This window comes from Capricornis sumatraensis, chromosome 10, assembly GCF_032405125.1.
Source record: "Capricornis sumatraensis isolate serow.1 chromosome 10, serow.2, whole genome shotgun sequence".
NCBI classification, from domain to species: domain Eukaryota; kingdom Metazoa; phylum Chordata; class Mammalia; order Artiodactyla; family Bovidae; genus Capricornis; species Capricornis sumatraensis.
In genome coordinates, this window is record NC_091078.1 from 3024222 (window position 1) to 3043273 (window position 19052).

At 44.0% G+C, this 19052-nt stretch overlaps 1 protein-coding gene across 2 annotated transcripts in view; it reads right to left on the minus strand.

The window, feature by feature from the left end:
* Window positions 1-12698, minus strand: part of MAPK8 (mitogen-activated protein kinase 8) — a 93748-nt gene extending 81050 nt beyond the window's left edge. For both annotated transcript variants that reach the window (XM_068983156.1, XM_068983157.1), the window contains exon 1: window positions 12596-12698. The gene's annotated coding sequence lies outside the window, so the exon portion shown is untranslated. The remainder of the gene's footprint in view (window positions 1-12595) is intronic.
* Between the last annotated feature and the right edge of the window lie 6354 nt (window positions 12699-19052).

Sequence of the window (19052 nt, forward strand, 5' to 3'; positions counted from 1 at the left end):
GCACAATGTAGTTGACCTTGAACCCCCACCATGCAGTTGAAAATCTACATATAACTTTACAGGTGGCCCTTCTTACCCACGTCCACATGCCTAGATTCATTCAGCCCTGCGTCTTGTATGCAGCATTATAGTTATGTATCTATTGAAAAAAATATGCATAAAAGTGGACCAGTGCAGTTCAAACCCATGTCGTTCAAGGCTCAACTGTTTTTCAACAAACAGTGCTGGGATAACTACATATCCATATGCAAAAGAATGAAATCAGATCCCTTCCTCACATCACACACAAATTAAAAAGAATCACAATGCTAAATGTAAGAGCTAAAACTATAGAACTCTTTGAAAGAGACACAGGAGTGATCTTCATGACCTTGAATCAGGCAATGATTTCTAAGATGAACACCAAAAGCACAAGCAACAAAGGAAAACAGGAACTTGAGCATGAATGGTCAGGACAGTGTTGCTCACTGCAGCCAAACGGCCGCCAGCGCGAGAGTGGGCGAAGCGAGCGCGGGGTATTCGTACAAGCATACACTATCACCACGAGAATAATGGCATACTGACACACACCACACGCCCGCCAACGCGAGAGCGGGCAAAGGGGGCTCGGCGTATTCGTGCAAACGGACACTATCAGATCACAGAGAACAATGCATACTGACACACACCACACGATGAACAGACCTGGAAATACTGTGCTAAGTGAAATGAGCAGTCACCACAAAAGACTGCTGCTGCTGCTGAGTCGCTTCAGTCGTGTCCGACTCTGTGCAACCCCACAGGCAGCAGCCCACCAGGCTCCGCCATCCCTGGGATTCTCCAGGCAAGAACACTGGAGTGGGTTGCCATTTCCTTCTCCAGTGAATGAAAGTGAAAAGTCAAAGTGAAATCGCTCAGTCGTGTCTGAATCTCAGCCACCCCATGGACTGCAACCTACCAGGCTCCTCCACCCATGGGGTTTTCCAGGCAAGAGTACTGGAGTGGGGTGCCATTGCTTTCTCCCCACAAGAGACTACACATTACATAACGTCCAGAATAGGCAAACTGATTATAGAGACAGAAAGTGAAGTGAAGTTGCTCAGTCGTGTCCGACTCTTTGTGACCCCATGGACTATAGCCTACCAGGCTCCTCCATCCATGGGATTTTCCAGGCAGGAGTACTGGAGTGGGGTGCCATTTCCTTCTCCAGGGGACCTTCCCGACCAGGGATCGAACCCGGGTCTCCTACATTGCAGACAGACCCTTTAGCCTCTGAGCCATTAGACAGAAGCAGAAGGTAAGTAGTTACCTGGGGCTAGGGCTGGGGCAGGAGGTGTGGTTGTGTGTGTGTGCACAGGCAGGAACAGGAAACGACTTCTAGCTAATAAGCATGGAGTTTCTTTCAGGAGTAACAAATATGTTCTAAAATTAGTTGTCATGATTGCATTACTTCATAAATATACAAGAAAGACTTTGTACTGTATACTTCAAATAGGTTAACTGTAATGATACATGAATGAAATCTCAATAAAGCTGCTAAAAAATCCTTGTGTTAGCCCCTTATTACTTGTGATACACCCTGACATCTTCTATTCTATTTCACTTAAAAATACAACACTAGTCATGATATCTCAAACTCCTTCTACAATCCGCAAACAGGTCAAGGCTAGCAATCCGATGTCTTGCCAAAAACACTGCCATTCTATGTCCTCTAACAGCTGAACTGATGGCCACCTTCTCCTAGCTACTAGCAAGATCAATCTCACCACACCTTACTTACATCCCCGAGTCCCACTCTTCCTGATCCACGATCATTTCCCAAACTGTCACTGCCACACTGCTTGTATATCCTCCGTTCCACCCAATTTCTCATCCCCTACCCCCCAAATCCTTTACTAGACCTTCTGAAATTTTAACTACCTTTACTAGTCCTGACCATTAACTACCTTCCCTCCAATTCCCGCTCACTGATTAAAGATGTCAGCGACTGATTCCCGGTATGTACCCTTACTCCTCTCACCATTCATGCAGACTGACTGACCCCTTTAATACTTCAGCCCCTTTAACTCTTTGGCCCCCTCTTTCCCATCTGCTCCACCTCAGCAACCCACCCCAGGGCCATGCTATTGCCAGAAATTATCATCATTGCCAGAAACTATTTCATCTGTCAAATCTCTACTTCAAGCACCTCACTCTGACCATCACGTTCAACTCTCCCAGTTCTCTTGCTTCATGAGACCATACCAGCAACAATTCTAGCCAAAATGTCCAATACCTAGACACCAGCACTTCCTCACCATTCATCCTGACTTGAGCTCCTTTCTTGTCCACACCAGACTGCATGGTTCATCACCATTCCTCTACACACTCCTTCTAAAATGCCCTCATTTCTCTCTTCCTTTCATTAAAAACAAGTTTTTAATTAAACATTTTTTATAACTGTGTTGCTTTCAGGTGTACCGCATAGTGATTCAGTATTTTTACATATTGTATTTCATTAAAGGTTATTCTAAGGCAGTGGTTATAATTCCCTGTAACACATAATATATCCTTGTTGCTTACCTACTTTATGCATAGCAGTCAGCTCTTAAACTCCATACCCTGCCACGCCCTCCCTCCTTTTCCTCCCCCTACTGGTAACCACTAGTTTGTTTTATCTACAAGCCTGCTTCTGCTTTGCTATAGACATTTCTTTATGTTTTAGGTTCCACATATAAGTGCAAACGGCAGAATTTCATTCTTTTATACTGACCTAGTTTTGTGTGTCAACTTGGCTGGGCTACAGTTCTGTTAATCAAACAGTAATCTAAGTGTTGTTGTGAAGGTTTGTAGATGTGTTTAACATCCACAATTGAGTAAAGATTATCCTCATTAAAGCTGGTGGGCCTCATTCAACCAGTTGAAAGGCCTTAAGAACACAACTTAAATTTTCCTAAGAAAGACAAAATTCTGCTTCAAGACTGCAACATCAGCTTCTGTCCAAGAGATTCTTGCCAGCCTGCCCTACAGATTTCTGACTTGTCAGTCCCCATAGCTGTGTAACCAAGTGCCTTGAAATTTCTTTATGTACACAGACATACAAATGTATTTCTCACTGATTCGTTTCTCAGGAGAACTCTGACTGATACACCTGGCAAAACCTCACTCCAGAGGAACTGAACCATCTGCTTTATCTGTGCTTGTATCTAACCAGGAAAATAATGCTGGGGTAGCCAGCAGTAATCACAAAACCAGGCTGACTGATACCACTTTAAATTCATGACTTCTAACTCTTAAATGAACCATCAATACTTCTTACCAAACTGCTTTAAACACTCCCATCCCCCCTCTGGCCATACCAATCTCACTGATAAAACAGAAACCCAGAGAAGATAAAAACCAAAAGGATATGCCTTCATCTTGCAGCCTCCAAACTCCCTTAGAAAAACACACAGCTTTTCTACATTCCCTATCTGATGGAGGAAATGTCTAACAAAGGCCAGTCTCTCTATTTGTGCCATCTCCTTCCCTGTATATTCTCCTCTTTACCCACTGAACCCCACATTTTTCTTACCTACCAACTCACTTCTCTGTTCCATTTCACAGACATACTAGAGAAATAGCATGTGCAAATTTTCATATAATCTGGAATTAGGGAAAGACTTGCTAACCACAGCATATAATTTAGAAGTCAGTAAAGACTAGCAAGCTTAAAGAGAAAAAAGTCAGCATGACAAAACCACCATAAGCAAATTTAAAAGACAAACAGTAAATGGGAAAAATATTTCCAAGAAATTTCATACAGCTATTTCCTTATAAAAATAAATTCTACAAATCTAAGAAAATGAGTAACAAAGCAATAGAAACTTAGGCAAGGTTATGGATACTTCACAATAAAAATACCAATTACTGTTCAATCGCTAAGTCGTGTCCAACTCTTTGCAAGCCCATGGACTGCAGCATGCCAGGATTCCCTGTCCTTTAGCAGTATCTATCCAAATTATAAAGGCACATACACACTCTAACCTAGCAATTCCATTTCTGGGAGTGTATCCTACAGATTTCTATACAAGTGTGAAATTATGTATGCATAAAGTAACCCACTGCACCATGGCTTCTGATAGCAAAGCGTTGGAAACAACGTAAATGTGCCTCAGAAAGGGGCTACTTAAATATATGCCATGCGTATGTAACAGTGTCACTGGACTGTTTCATCTTCCCCAAAGTCTTGTGCTGAAGCCCTAGCCAACCCCTGCATGATACCCTAGGGCCATCAGGTTTACAAGAGGTCAGGAGAATGGGGCCCCATGATGGCGTTAGTGCCACAAAAAGGAAGAGTGAGCAGAGCACTCCTTCTCCAGATGAAGACACAGCTAGAAGGTGACATCCGAAAGCCAGGGAGAGCTCTCACTAGGAACCAAATCTCTTGGCACCTTGACCCTGAACTTCCCAGCCTCTAGAACTGTGAGACATAAACGTTACTTTTTAAACCACCTAGTTTATGGTATTTTGTTACAGCAGCCAAAGCTAACACAAGTGCTATACAATGAAGGTGCTAAAAAAAAAAAGAAAAAGAATAAGCTTGCTGTTTATGGACTGATAAGACTAATATGAAATCATCTCTAAGACAGACCATTAAGCTAAAAACAAAAGGTAAAGGGTATGTGCATGGTCTGCAACTTAAAAAAACAGGGGAGGCAAAGGACATACATATGTAAGATACATAATCTCCCACTGGCAATTGTGAAATCCATAAAGCTCCAAGAAATACAAGTTCCTTAAGCTCAACACAAATCTATTTGGTATCAAACCTATTTGACCAAAAATTCCACAAGACTACTTATAATTCTGATTTATCCTTACTATCTATTTATGCTTTCAATACAGAAATATTAACGTGCTTAATTATGGAATGGCACACTACCTCCTGCGAGTGATTCTAGATAACATACCAGAAGCACTATGTATCTTTTTCACAAGTCCTTCCCTCCTCCCCACCCCTAAAGAACCAAACTTTAATTCTGAAATACATCCAGACGAAAGGTTTTGGAAAGGAACTATACATCTATATTATCTGCGCACACATTAACAACCTTCGGAAGGATTCATGCGAAGCAACAGTCTGCACAGGAAGGAGTGGAGCGGCTGGGCTGCAAGGCGTGGGAAGGAGACTTTTTGTTGTATATCTATCTAAATCGCTGGAATTCTGAATCAAATGATTATACTGCTTCAGCAAAAGATAAATAAAATGTAAATAAGATAAAATCACTAAGACTTAAACTCTCAACAGTAACAAAGCCAGACACTTTGGTTTTTTGCCTGAAAAGTGACTCCTAGTCACAGGGAAATCTATACAGTGGTAGCTTTCCTTTATCTCACTTTTGGTTGACCCAAATGGCACTTTACAGAGAATCACCCTCTCAGAAGCAAGGCAGGGAATGGCGGGTTTCCACCCCCATCAATAGCTTTTAGGAAACAGCAATCTCCTGCTGTTTTTCACGCTTCATGCCAAGCAAAGCAGGTGTGTCTGACTGTTTTTCTTTTCTAATGTTCTCATCAATAAGATGCGGCTTAGGCCACTGAGCAACAAGTAGTAAAGCCACACTTATCAATAACAGAAAAAGGCTCAAGACAGAGCTGCCAGCATACATCTAACACTCCGTATTCAGAGCTAAATACAGTAGTTGGAGGGCTCCAGGTAACATGTGACTTGCACCTTTCCATATGCTTATTTCGATGTCCTGTTTTGTTCCAAAGTGGATGCGAGGTGACTACAAGGTATGCCTTCTCTTCTGATTTAGATTTTAACTGATCTGTACCACACTCTCAACTTTAACCAGAAATTAGGAGAGAAGAAGTTTTGCTTTTTGTGGTTTATCTAGTCAGTATATTTTAAAAGGCAGGGCTAAAGATGTTTGGTTCAGAAGCCCCCAAATGCCCCAACATCCAGCCAGCTCTGAAGCCTGATGCCTAAAGAAATTCCCAATGATTCTTGGTATTAGGACCTAAACGCACTTATGTTTGTTCTTATCTCCCATAAAGTTACACTCATTGAAAGCAGAGACTAACTTGTACTTCATGTGGCCCCACAATCACTTAATACCTGATTTGGTATAGAGTGCCTTCTCAATAAATAACTGCATGTGCAAAACGCATCACCTCATAGTTGCTGTCCGCAAGAAGGAACAAGAAATTTGGTCTACCAAAATAACCACACAAACATTACACAGAAAACAGAGAAAAGAAAAACAGTATTCCCAGATGCTACCTAACAACCTCTGGAAAATGGTTTATGAACTATTGCGGTTACCCAGTCTCTAACAAATTTGCACTTTTCACACAGAATCAGAGATCTCAATAAGATTAAAAGACGTGACAGTATTCCATTTTCTTCAAATGTGGGTACACGATTAAGTTATTCACAGCTCCTGGATTCCCATTCCTTCAGATATCTGTCAAAATAAACCCAGGAAAGCTTTGGCAATTCTCTGCACGGGAAAGGTAAATGTGGCAAACTTTTCCTTTATTATTTGCTTTGGGAACATTTCCAAATTTTAAGGCAGAGAGGATTACTGATCCAAATGTGAAATCATTTCAGAATTCAGATTAGGATAAACTTGGTACTGATGAGCCTCCTGGCCGGCAGCGATGGAGACACATGGAACAGACCTGTGGGCACAGCAGGGGAAAGAGAGGAGGGGCGGATTCAGAGAGCAGCCTGCAAACACACGCATTACCATGTGGGAAGAGGCCGCCAGCGGGGGCCTGCTGGGAGAGGCAGGGGGCGCAAACTCTGCTCCCCGACAACCAAGAGGGGCGGGGCGGAGGTTCAAGAGGAAGGGGACGTATGTACACCTATGGCTGATTCATGCTGACGCATGACAGAAAGCAACACAATACTGTAAAGCAATTAACGTCCAATAAAAAAGCAAAACTTAAAAAAAAAAAAGGACATGATAAAATTTTAAATAAAATCCCAGAGACTCATCAGAGGGGGAAAAAACTGGTGTATTCTGGAGAATCTGACTAGATACTGTATATCAAATAGGTTTTAAATTTACTTGGCATTTTAAATTTGCTGCAAGTTAATAATTAGTGATAACAAGAGCTAAATGTTCTTAATATTTACATCTAGTCTTCCAGGTACTGTACATGCAGTACCTTATTTACCTCTCACAGACCTATGAGATTATGTGCTATTACTAATCTCATTTGACAGATAATATATGCAGGTCAGGAAGCAACAGTTAGAACTGGACATGGAACAACAGACTGGTTCCAAATAGGAAAAGGAGTACCTTAAGGCTGTATATTGTCACCCTACTTATTTAACTTATCTGCAGAGTCCATCACGAGAAACGCTGGACTGGAAGAAACACAAGCTGGAATCAAGATTGCCGGGAGAAATATCAATAACCTCAGATATGCAGATGACACCACCCTTATGGCAGAGAGTGAAGAGGAACTAAAAATCCTTTTGATGAAAATAAGAGGAGAGTGAAAAAGCTGGCTTAAAGCTCAACATTCAGAAAATGAAGATCATGGCATCTGGTCCCATCACTTCATGGCAAATAGATGGGGAAACAGTAGAAACAGTGTCAGACTTTCTTTTGGGGGGCTCCAAAATCACTGCAGATGGTGACTGCAGCCATGAAATTAAGAGACGCTTACTCCTTGGAAGGAAAGTTATGACCAACCTAGTTAGTATATTCAAAAGCAGAGACATTACTCCAGTGGTCACGTATGGATGTGAGAGTTGGGACTGTGAAGAAAGCTGAGCGCCCAAGAATTGATGCTTTTGAACTGTGGTGTTGGAGAAGATTCTTGAGAGTCCCTTGGACTGCAAGGAGATCCAACCAGTCCATTCTGAAGGAGATCAGCCCTGGGTGTTCTTTGGAAGGAATGATGCTAAACCTGAAACTTGAGTACTTCGGCCACCTCATGTGAAGAGTTGACTCATTGGAAAAGACCCTGATGCTGGGAGGGACTGGGGGCAGGAGGAGAAGGGGACAACAGAGGATGAGATGGCTGGATGGCATCACCGACTCGATGGACATGGGTCTGGGTGAACTCTGGGAGTTGGCGATGGACAGGGAGGCCTAGTGTGATGCGGTTCATGGGGTCGCAAAGAGTCAGACACGACTGAGCGTCTGAACTGAACTGAACTGAATGCTACATATCCAGAAATGTTCCATAAATTGAACTAGCCTATGCCATATAGCTAGTTAGATCTGGAGTATGGATTGGAACTCAGGGCTGACTCTAAAGTTTATGCTAGCAACCACAACTAAGTTTGAACACCTTAACATTCTAAAATATTGATTAGATTTTAACCAAATCTGATGCACTACAAAGGTATATGGATGGAGACAGATATCAACATTTGTGCTATATTTGTTACACAACCCACCACCTTGAAAAAGAACGGCAGTTAATAAATACTCTAAAAGGCCTTATACGTATACACTGCTACTGCTAAGTCACTTGCCGTGTCCAACTCTGTGCGACCCCATAGACGGCAGCCCGCCAGGCTCCCCCATCCCTGGGATTCTCCAGGCAAGAACACTGGAGTAGGTTGCCATCTCCTTCTCCAATGCATCAAAGTGAAAAGTGAAACTGAAGTCGCTAAGTCATGTCCGACCCTCACCCTCAGCGACCCCGTGAACTGCAGCCTTCCAGGCTCCTCCGTCCATGGGATTTTCCAGGCAAGAGTACTGGAGTGGGGTGCCATTGCCTTCTCCATACATATACACACTCACATATAATTTTAAAAACTAGATTTCAATAAAATTTGGCCTTGCCAGGATTGTTCGTTTGGGAGACGCCTCATAATCTTTTAAAAGAACATAAATTCACTGTTTAGATAGGCCTTAAGTTCTATTCATGATCATAAGCTTCTTGAGGCTAATAAACTCTTCTTTTTCACATTTTCCACTAAGTATCTGAAAGCACAAAGTCTCATTAGTAAGCTCGGTGCTATGGAATGAATAAAATATACCATCCAAAGAATTCCTGGGGCTTTCCAGGTGTGCAGTGGTAAAGAATCTGCCTCCCAAAGCAGACACCGGTTCGATCCCTGGGTAGGGAAGATTCCCTGGAGTAGGAAATGGCAACCCAACCCAGTATTCTTGCCTGGAAAATTCCATGGAGAGAGGAGCCTGGCGGGCTACACTTCATGGGGTCGCAAAGAGTCGGACATGACTGAGTACGAGGATGAAAGAACTCCTGGCTTCCAGTGAGGCTTTGTAGTTGATATATAAGTATCGATATTATAGAAAATATTGTTTCAATAATTTTCTCTGCTTCTGTACATTACAAAGTCTAAGTTTCATTGTTGTTCTTGACACAGGATTTTGGTATCACCCAAGGACTCTTTTGTCCCAGTAGGTTTTCTGAAGAACCAACTATCTGGGGAAATAACCTTTCTATTAAAAAAAAAAAAAGCTCCAACAGCCTCAGTTTACAGTTCTAACCAAAAAGATAAGCCACTTGTCTACAGCTCCAGGGCTTGTTGACGACAAAGTTCAGATGACAGAACTGAGACGTGAACCTAGATGTGATTCCTGGAAATGTCTATTTCTACCTGTTGCCCTGACTGACAGAAGTAAGGGCAGCTTACTTTAATAAGCTCCTGTCACCTTTTCAGCAGCAAAGTTTGTTGACTCAGAACTCATTTGTGAAATCAAAGTTCAAGTTAATCTGCATTAGAGCAAGAAGACAAAGCTACTAAATATTGATGTAAAGAACCCATGACTAAGACAATAAGCATCACAGCTCACAGAAATAGGCAAATGACTTCCATCTAAAGCTATGTGCCTATAATGACTTCCTTGAACTGCATGAATCAGTGCGACTACTATCCATACTACTGACTCGAGCAGAGATCTCTAGAGAGCTGGCATCTTAATATCAGACATTACTTTATACACGTGCAACAGCGCATCTCAATTATCTGGATGACTCAAATATGTCAAAACTCAACTCACTGACAAAGCCAAGACATTAAGAATCAGGCTTCTATTCAACAAGCTTTTAATTGCAACTAGGATAATTTCTGACTAGTCACTTAATAAATTACTTCGAGTTGTTTCACTAAGCATTGAGTATCATCACAAGGTTATTTCCATAATATTAGGCACTGGGCAAACAGCTGAGATTCTAATTTCATTAATTTTGGTAGAATTTACCCTTAAACTAATTTCCTTCCAAGTGACCTTTCTCCTAGGATATAAAGGATATAGTTTTTTGCTCTTCCAGGAGAATTTAAGGGAGCCCTTTTCAAATTCATTAATGGAATATACTTATTATCAGAGTCATTGCTATCTCTTCCTTTAAAGATAATGTAGAGCGTAATAAGGAGGAACTGCGACTGAGTACGGGGTGTCTTGCAAAAGTTTTTTAAAGCCAACAGAATTTAGAACACCAAGTTAAAAAACTCTGATTTGACACAAGTATAGCATGACTGTGAGGATCTGTATCAGTTACCCTTACTGAAATCTGACACATTAACTAGGTAAAGCAATAAAGCTTACTATCTCAAGATTTTCATCCTTTATGTTAATAAAGTATCATTTTATTTATTTGTTCTCTAAATCAGAGAATAAGTTCACCTCAAATTCTTTTATATCCAAAGCAAATGCTAAGATATACTAAGTGGAAAAGAGATGCAATGTGGATAAATTAATATTATTTTCAGTTTTAGGCCCATATGCCTCACCAATAGTATTAGTACAATGAAGAATTTAGAATTAAACATTTCTAACAAAAACTTTTATGCAATTTGTTTCCTTTAACTTTTCTGCTTAAAAGAGCATTCAGAAACTTTTCAAGTAATATTCACAAAAGGTAATATTCACAATCATTATAGACCCTGTTGAAATATCACTGTGTGTCTGTGTGTACTTACACACATATTTTAAAAAGTATTTTAGACAAGGTTTAATTTTAAGATAGTCAATGGGTTAGAAGTGATAGGAAAAAAATTAATACTGAAGTGATTCAAAAGCCCCTATTTTCATGACAGATAATATATATGAATTGATCATTTAGTCATCTGGAAGTGAGTTTGCTTGAGGCTTCCAAAACTATACAGAGAACATTAAAATGTTTTTTGTTAAGGCTTGAATTTAGATGTTATCAGCTCTAAAGAGCTTTCCATCAATCTGATTTTCATTGAACACTTACTATATTCCAGGCTAGGTGTTAGAAACACAAATGCAAGACAGGCCTGTCCTCAAGGAAGTCACATTTTGATTGCTTGTTACATCAGGTACACACTAAACATGTTCACTCACAGCATCTGACCTCCTAGGCTTAATCCACAGCAAGGGATTCTTAAGTAAATATTACAAATGACTGTAAGGAAATACATAAAAGCTGCTGTACGTTTAGACCAAATGTAAGCCTACTTCTTCATAAGTATAATGTTACACTAGAAATTCCAGATACACTACTAAAAAACAGTAAAATGACCCAAAGCGTAACTATACCTTCTTTAACTCACATCACTTATACAATCGTCTAATTTAAAGGTACATCTGTTATAGTTCAAAGTATTTTCTTCCATTACAGAGTATTTCTCTTTGCCCTCAAACTCCATCTGGGTACAACATTGAACAGTTCCTGAATGAATGAATGAAATAAACAGATGTTCTAATTACCAAGGAGGTACTTGCTAGGTGCTTTTCTTAAAACACAATGGACTGACAGGCCAGAATTCTACTAGAAGGATCAGTGAGTTTAGGGGCAAAAATAGTAACCACTGGACACTGTCTGATACCGTGCAGTCAACATGTTATTAAGTTAGTTCACAGTAAACATATGATGGGAAACTTTCAGAAATTAAAATGAAAAGTGCTCATCACAGGACTTTAGAGGAGACCTGGCTCCCATCGAAGGACAGGGAACACAAGCGCAAGACAAAGAGAAGGGAGGGTGGGGTGAAAAAGTCAAAAGGTCGCCACCGAGTGAGCCTCCAGAGAAATGCGCGCTGACCACTGAAGCTCGCGCTGAGCCTGACGGACACCTCCACCTCCTGCCCAAGCCTCGAGCCCCAGCTCTTCCTCCAAGCCGGGAGCTGAAGGCCACTCCAGCCTCTTTCGGCACCGCCGCCTGCGTTCGCTCAGAACAGTAGCACAAAGAAACCACCGAGAAACAAAACGCTGTCCCCGTGGGCGCCGGGCACGCGTCGCGACCCGGCCACCGGAGCGCTCTTCGCGGGTCCCTGCCGCCGGGAGAGGCAGCCGGGGAGCAGCGGGCCGACTAGGCGCCTTCGTCCAGACCTTCGCCCAAGTGTTTCAGAACTTGCCACCCGCCTCCCGCTCCATTTTCCTCTCCCGACGTGGGCGCTGGACCCGCGCGAGGAGGGCGCGCGAGGACCGACGGGCGGAGCTGGGGCCGAGGGGGCGGCCGGGACGCGCCCGGGTCCCGCAGCCCCACGCCCCCGGGGCCCCCGCCGCCTCTGCCGCTATTGTTCCCGCGCCGCCCCCGCCCGCCGCGCGCCCCCCGCCCGCCGCGCGCTCCCGTCCTCATTCCCGGGAGGGGGTCACGGCTGAGCAAAGGCGGTGGCGGCGGCACAATAACATAAACACGGCGGGGCCGCCGGCCGCCCTGGCCCTGAGGCCCTTGCCGCACTCACCCGGCAGCGCAGCGAATGGCGACAGGAAAGCCCGGCGGCGGGAACCGGCGCCGTCTCGGCGGTCTCCGCAGCCGTTACGCAGCGCTGCTCGCGGCTCCGCGATCCGGGCCGCGTCGTCCGGCCTCCGCCGCTCCGCTGAGTAACAGGGACGCGGGCCGTCACCGCGCACGCCCGCTCACGTCATCGCGCAGGACCCCGCCTCCGCGCTTCGCGAGCGGCCCATGGGGCGGGGCAGCCCGGGGGCCCGGATTGCGGGGGCGGAGCCCGCAATCCGGGGGCGGGGCTACTACAGGGGGATGGGCGGGCTTGCGGAGGTCGCCTGGAGGCGGAGCTACGAGAAGAGCGCGTGAGAGTCTCCAGTGCGGGGTGTGGCGGAGTCCTGAACGGGGCGGGGATTTGCTCCTGGCGCGTGGCGGCGTGTGGCCCGAGTGCCCCGCAGCTGTATGGGGGCGGTCCGCTAGTCCCAGCCAAGGCCTCTGGGGCTCCTTGCCCCAGAGTTTGAAGGTCAGGTGCGCTTCAGCCGGACCCGCCCGGGAATCTGGCACTAAGGCTAGGGCTCACACCTGAGGGACAAAAAGCTCTTTACCAGGACTGACAGTACGTTCCACTCGGAGGACACCTGCTTCGGGCTCAGCAACCCTCAAGCAAATATTCTCTTAAGCCGCTTGGAGAAACCTGCCTCCTGTTTTCCGTAAGTCCACTTCCTACAGAAGTCACTGCATTATCCTGTTTGTCTCGGCCCCACAAGGCATGTATATGTCAGCTAGAGAAGTGACAAATTGGCAAGTCCTTAAATATCCGGCGAGTGGAAAGATGTCTAAATTACATACATGTTTGCAATAGAATACATTTTAGAAGTTTAAATACCATGTGTTCGAGGGATTCTTAACGACACAGGAAAATGTTCATCATACTTCTTTAAGAGAAAGAAGCAAATCTATTATACATGGAGAGAATGATCCTACTTATATACTACACATACATAGAAAAAAACTGAAAAGAAACGTGGCAAATCATTTTAACAACCTAGACAGCATATTGAAAAGCAGAGACATTACTTTGCCGACAAAAGTCTGTCCAGTCAAAGCTATGGTTTTTCCAGTAGTCATGTATGGATGTGAGAGTTGGACCATAAAGAAAGCAGAGCACCAAAGCACTGATGCTTTTGAACTGTGGTGTTGGAGAAGACTCTTAAGAGTTCGTTGGACTGCAAGGAGATCCAACCAGTCAATCCTAAAAGAAATCAGTCCTGAATATTCATTGGAAGGACTGATGCTGAAGCTGAAACTCCAATACTTTGGCCACCTGATGCGAAGAGCTGACTCATTTGAAAAGACCCTGATGCTGGGAAAGATTGAAGGCAGGAGGAGAAGAGGATGACAGAGGATGAGATGGTTGGATGGTATCACCGACCCGATGGACATGAGTTGAGCAAGCTCCAGGAGTTGGTGATGGACTGGGAACCCTGGCATGCTGCAGTCCATGGGATCGCAGAGTCGGCCGCGACTGAGTGACTGAACTGAACTGATTTTAACAGTAGTTCATCATTGGACTGTGAATTGGTTTTCTTTTATATTTTAAGTATTCCCCCGTGGTTTCCACATTGTGTTCATAATCAGAAAAAAAGTATGCTACTTTAGTAATGAATAATACATATTTATTGAATAAAGGAGTGAATTCAGGTAGACTGTCTTCCATGTCATGTTGGGCTGACCTGTTTCCAGTGATTCTGAAATGAAACATAAATTCATTTGTTCAGTCTCTCCCTAATTCCTCCCTCTCTCTCAGGCTTCTTTATTTCCTTCCTTCCTTTATTTCTCAAATAAGTATTTATTACATGCCCATTCTGTGCCAAGTACTTTGCTAACACTGGAAATAGGATGGGGCTTACAGACTCAATCATTATAATATAGAAATAATAACAGTAAACAAATCCAAAGTGATCACTGCATTATAATACAAAATGATATTGATACATACTATTATGGAACCAGTTGATGAAATTAATAAAGCCAGGAAAGTCTTCCTTGAGGAACTGCCTCTTGAACTGAGAACAGATTCAACCAGGCAAAAAATATTTGTTTCAGACAGAGGTAATTCAGTGTGCAAGAGTCATGTGATGACAGGGAGCAGGGTGAGTTTGATAAATTGAGGAAAAGACCAGTGCTGCTGGAAAAGCAAGGAAAAAGAAGCTATGAGATGATGTTTGAAAGGTTATAAAAGAACCAAACCTAGTACAGCCATACTACTCATGCTGAAAATCTTGTCTTTATCCTAAGTGCAATGGGAAGCACCTGGCATGCTGTAGCAAAGTGTGTGGCATGGTCAGAATGGCATCTTGAGAAGATTACTTGTTGAAAAGAGGCCAGGTAGACACAGGAGCAGTCTAGATGGCAGGTGGTAGAGGCTTGCTCTAGGGTGGCGGTCATGGAAACGGTAAAAGGACCCTCTGGGAGAACTTGGTGATGGATTTAGGTGGGCAGTGAAAGAAACGGAGTTATTATGGAAGAGTTGTAAGTTTTTTGCATGTAGCCAAAGATGGGATGTGTGTGCTGGTTCACTGAGATGGGAATCTTGGAAGAGAACAGCGGTTGCATGGAACAACTGTGAGAGCAAGTAGTTTGAAGGTTTTGATCTGCCCCAAAGAGATGCCAGGTTGGAAGGTGGTATTCAGAGCTGGGATCAGGTGGATAAGAGAAGAATCATTGGCAGATAGTGATGACTTAAAGCCTTGGGGGTGGATCAGTTAGCCTCGGCCTGAGTGAGAAAAGGAACTGAGCAAGAAAACAGGCTTAAGGAACTTCAGCACTGAATTAATACAAAAAAGAGGAGCCTGAGAAAGAGCTCCCAAGAGGAAGAAGGAAAACCAGGGGAGAAGGATTCAGGAAAGAGTGATCAGTAATATCAAGTGTAAGAGGAAGCTTAAAATCCTGGAGTACTTAGATCCAGAAGTAGTTTGAAGTGGGCTAAGGAATGAATGGGAGATTGAAAATGGAGAGGGTGGGTAATGATGAGTCAGGAAGTGAAGGAAGACGCACGCATATTTACATCTGGTAGGGAGACTGTTAGGAGGGAAAGGTGGAACAGAGGGAAAAAGCATGAGTGTAAGTTTCCTGGGAGAATGAGGTGAAGGAAAGGGTGGAGGATATAAGACTGGACAGGCAGGTGGAAGTATTGACAGGTACCTCCTACTCCCCAGCAGATAATATGGAACACGTGGAAGTAGCAAAAGACAAAATAATCAGCGCGGTTGTGAAGCGAGTGCTGCAGAGCAAAGCTCCCAGTCTTCATACCTAGCTCTGTAATGCTAGTAACAGCCTCTCTTTCCACAGGAAGAGCTGCTGGTTAAGCCTCAGCCGTCCACTGCCAGCTTCCACTTATCTACATCTAGAAAAAGACATCCTGCATGTTTATATACAGATATGTGCATGTGTGTGATTTCAGAAGGCGTTTCACTATTTGTGATCGAATGTTATCATCTTTGATAGTCTGCAAATTCAAAATCCTTTCCGTAACCCAGACATGGCTCTGGGCCTCCTTCTCCCTTCTCATGGCATTCTTTCTTGTTAACTGGTTGTAGCTCCTTGTGAACCTATTGAGGGCTCACTCAGTAAAAGAAGAGCTAAGGAATTGTTTCATTATTGGCTCTTTAATAAAGTTCTACCCTTGCCTGCCACAGCTTAGGTATACCTGTGCTAAACTGCCCTCTTGACATCCACATCCAGCTTTGAAGGTATTCAATATTTATCCCCTGGGGAAAAAAAAATGGAATTGAGCGGGAGGGAAAGAATATGTCATTGAAGTCCTGTAACAATAAATAAAATCCTTGCTGTTGTTTTAAATAAATATATATTTAGGAAGAAGACTTTTCATCAGGTGTCTCAACAAGGATTCTGTGCCTCATTTACAAATTCTTCACCTACATTTCCTGTGCTGCTGCTGCTAAGTCGCTTCAGTCGTGTCCGACTCTGTGCGAACCCATAGACGGCAGCCCACCAGGCTCCACTGTCCCTGGGATTCTCCAGGCAAGAACACAGGAGTGGGTTGCCATTTCCTTCTCCAACGCATGAAAGTGAAAAGTGAAAGTGAAGTCGCTCAGTCGCGTCCGACTCTTCGAGACCCCATGGACTACAGCCTACCAGGCTCCTCTGCGTAAAATTTGTCATTTGTACTGCAGAAAATTCATCTAGGTCCTGTGGTAGAGAGAAGAGAGCCATTCACTGCTGGCCCCTCTCCCTCGACAGTTTTAGGGAGGACACATCGCCCTTGCATCTCCATCGCCATCTCTGTTTCTGTCTTCATCCCCACCTCCGTCTCCATCTCTATCTCTACATCCATTTCTGCCTTCATCTCCATCGCCACCTTCATGGCTCCCTCCCTTGCCCTCAGATGTAAACCTGGAATTCATGTTAGATTGGCTTGCATTCAGAAAATGACCTTTTAGTAGGGAGTCCCCTATGAATTCCCAAATTCTGCCAAAAGTTCTACACATTTCCAGCTAAATTTAAAAAGGCTTTTTGTAGTGTTATTGGCTAGCAAGAAGGAGATTCTGGCATCCCTGTAGAGTTAAGAGTCATTGTCTTCAGGTGGCAAGATTTTGAGCCCTCTGCAAAGCAGAAGTGTTGCTAAGAGAGCTGTTTACTCTGACCTCCTTGGCAGAGGCCTCTGGCCAGGATCCGTCTCCAGTCCCTGACTCCAGGGGTGATCTGGAGTCCTCCAGTGGTCCTGAAATGATGTTCTTGTTTCTAGAAAGCAGAGGGTAAGAGACCATCTGGTAAAGGAATGTCAACAGCTCCTTTATCCTGTTCCTAAGCAGATTCCCATAGAAAAACATTTCTGCTTCTCTGGGGTAGGTTTCATTGCCCCTCATGCCCAGACCAGCAAGATTAATTCTCAGCTGCATCAGCCTTCCAGCTTGAGGCTTATTGTGGATCTAAGAAGAGGGCAGAAGAGGGTAGAGTTTCTGTGTGGGGAAAGGCAGAGGGAAATGCCGTAACCCTTCAAGGTATGGAGCATTTAAATGAAAGACGACACCGGGAAGAAAGTGAGCATTCCTTCCTGAATCTGAGACAGTTTACGCTCCAGCTGATGCTTGACAGCTAAACAATGCAGCATAAATTGGGGAGAAAATTATTTCTGGAGGTGCTAAACCACACAAAGACTGGATAGGGTCTCAAACCCAGCCCACTTTCCCTACCCCTCACTCACAGTGTTCTGTTTCCTTGTAAAGCAAAGTGTGGTTGGTAAATGTCGGCCTATGCAGAGCAGAGAGCAGGACTCCCCTTCCCTTGGAATCAGCAGGAACAATAGGGATATCACAGGTAAACTTCTCAAAGTCAGGACCATGGCATGAGGTTCGATCACCAAGAAATCAAGCAAGGCTGCTGTGCCCACAAAGAGATGAAGATCATCCTGTCTGGATCCTCTTGTGCACGTTCTTAGAGAAGATGGGACCAAACGGATAGATTTAAATACATGGCTCATTCTACCCTCACAGAAGGGTGGGCATCAGGATCTTGGAGGTAGAATTCCCCACTGTGTCAGAGGTCAGCAGCCCTGAGAGGGAGGATGGATGGGGCTGGAAGAAGCAGCCAAAGAGCAAACCAAACATTAGGAGCTAGCTTGTGGGGCAAAGATTTTAACCACAAAAGAAAAAATAACTACACAGAAATGAAATTCCCCTGAAGAGACTAGCAAGGCACTAGACTTCCCTTCACCCCAAGCAGTCCTATAAAGCGTATAGATCTGAGCGAAGACGTACAAGAGTGCCAAGTAAAGAGCAAGTTCAAGGATTTTTGAGTGGTATTCAGTTGCAATCGAAAGTCAGATTTCAAAATGGGGTGTGTGTGTCTGTGTTTGTGTGTGTGTGTGAGAGAGAGAGAGAGAGAGAGAGAGAGAGAGTGTGTGTGTTTGTATGTGCTCAGTTGCGTCCAACTCTTTGCAATCCCATGGATTGGAGCCCACCAGGCTCCTGTGTCCATGGAATTTTCCAGGAAAGAATACTGAGGTGGGTTGCCATTTCCTACTCCAGGGAATCTTCCTGACCCACGGATTGAACCTGCATCTCCTGCATTGGCAGGTGATTTTTTTTTTTTTTTTAACCACTGAGTCACCTGGGAAATCCCTCAAAATGGCATAATGGTGGATATTTCTATAGACTCCTTCTCAACTCAGAGAAATAAAGACAACACTCGAAGGGAGTATCCAGGAGCTGGGGTTTTCCTGAGCATGTTGAATGAAAGGGTGGAGGGCAAGGAAATTGAAAGTATTCCTGGGAAGATCAGGATAAGGACTGTGGGGTCCAGGTTGGGCACGAGGTACAGTGAGGCAAGGAGTATGGTGAGGCTGGTAGAGGACAGATAGATTGGGGCAAAATTCACACAAGGAGCAAGGGTTTTCAGTACTTTAGGACTGAGAATGGTTGTCAGTGTACATAAGGGCATGCCCGAGGGAGCTG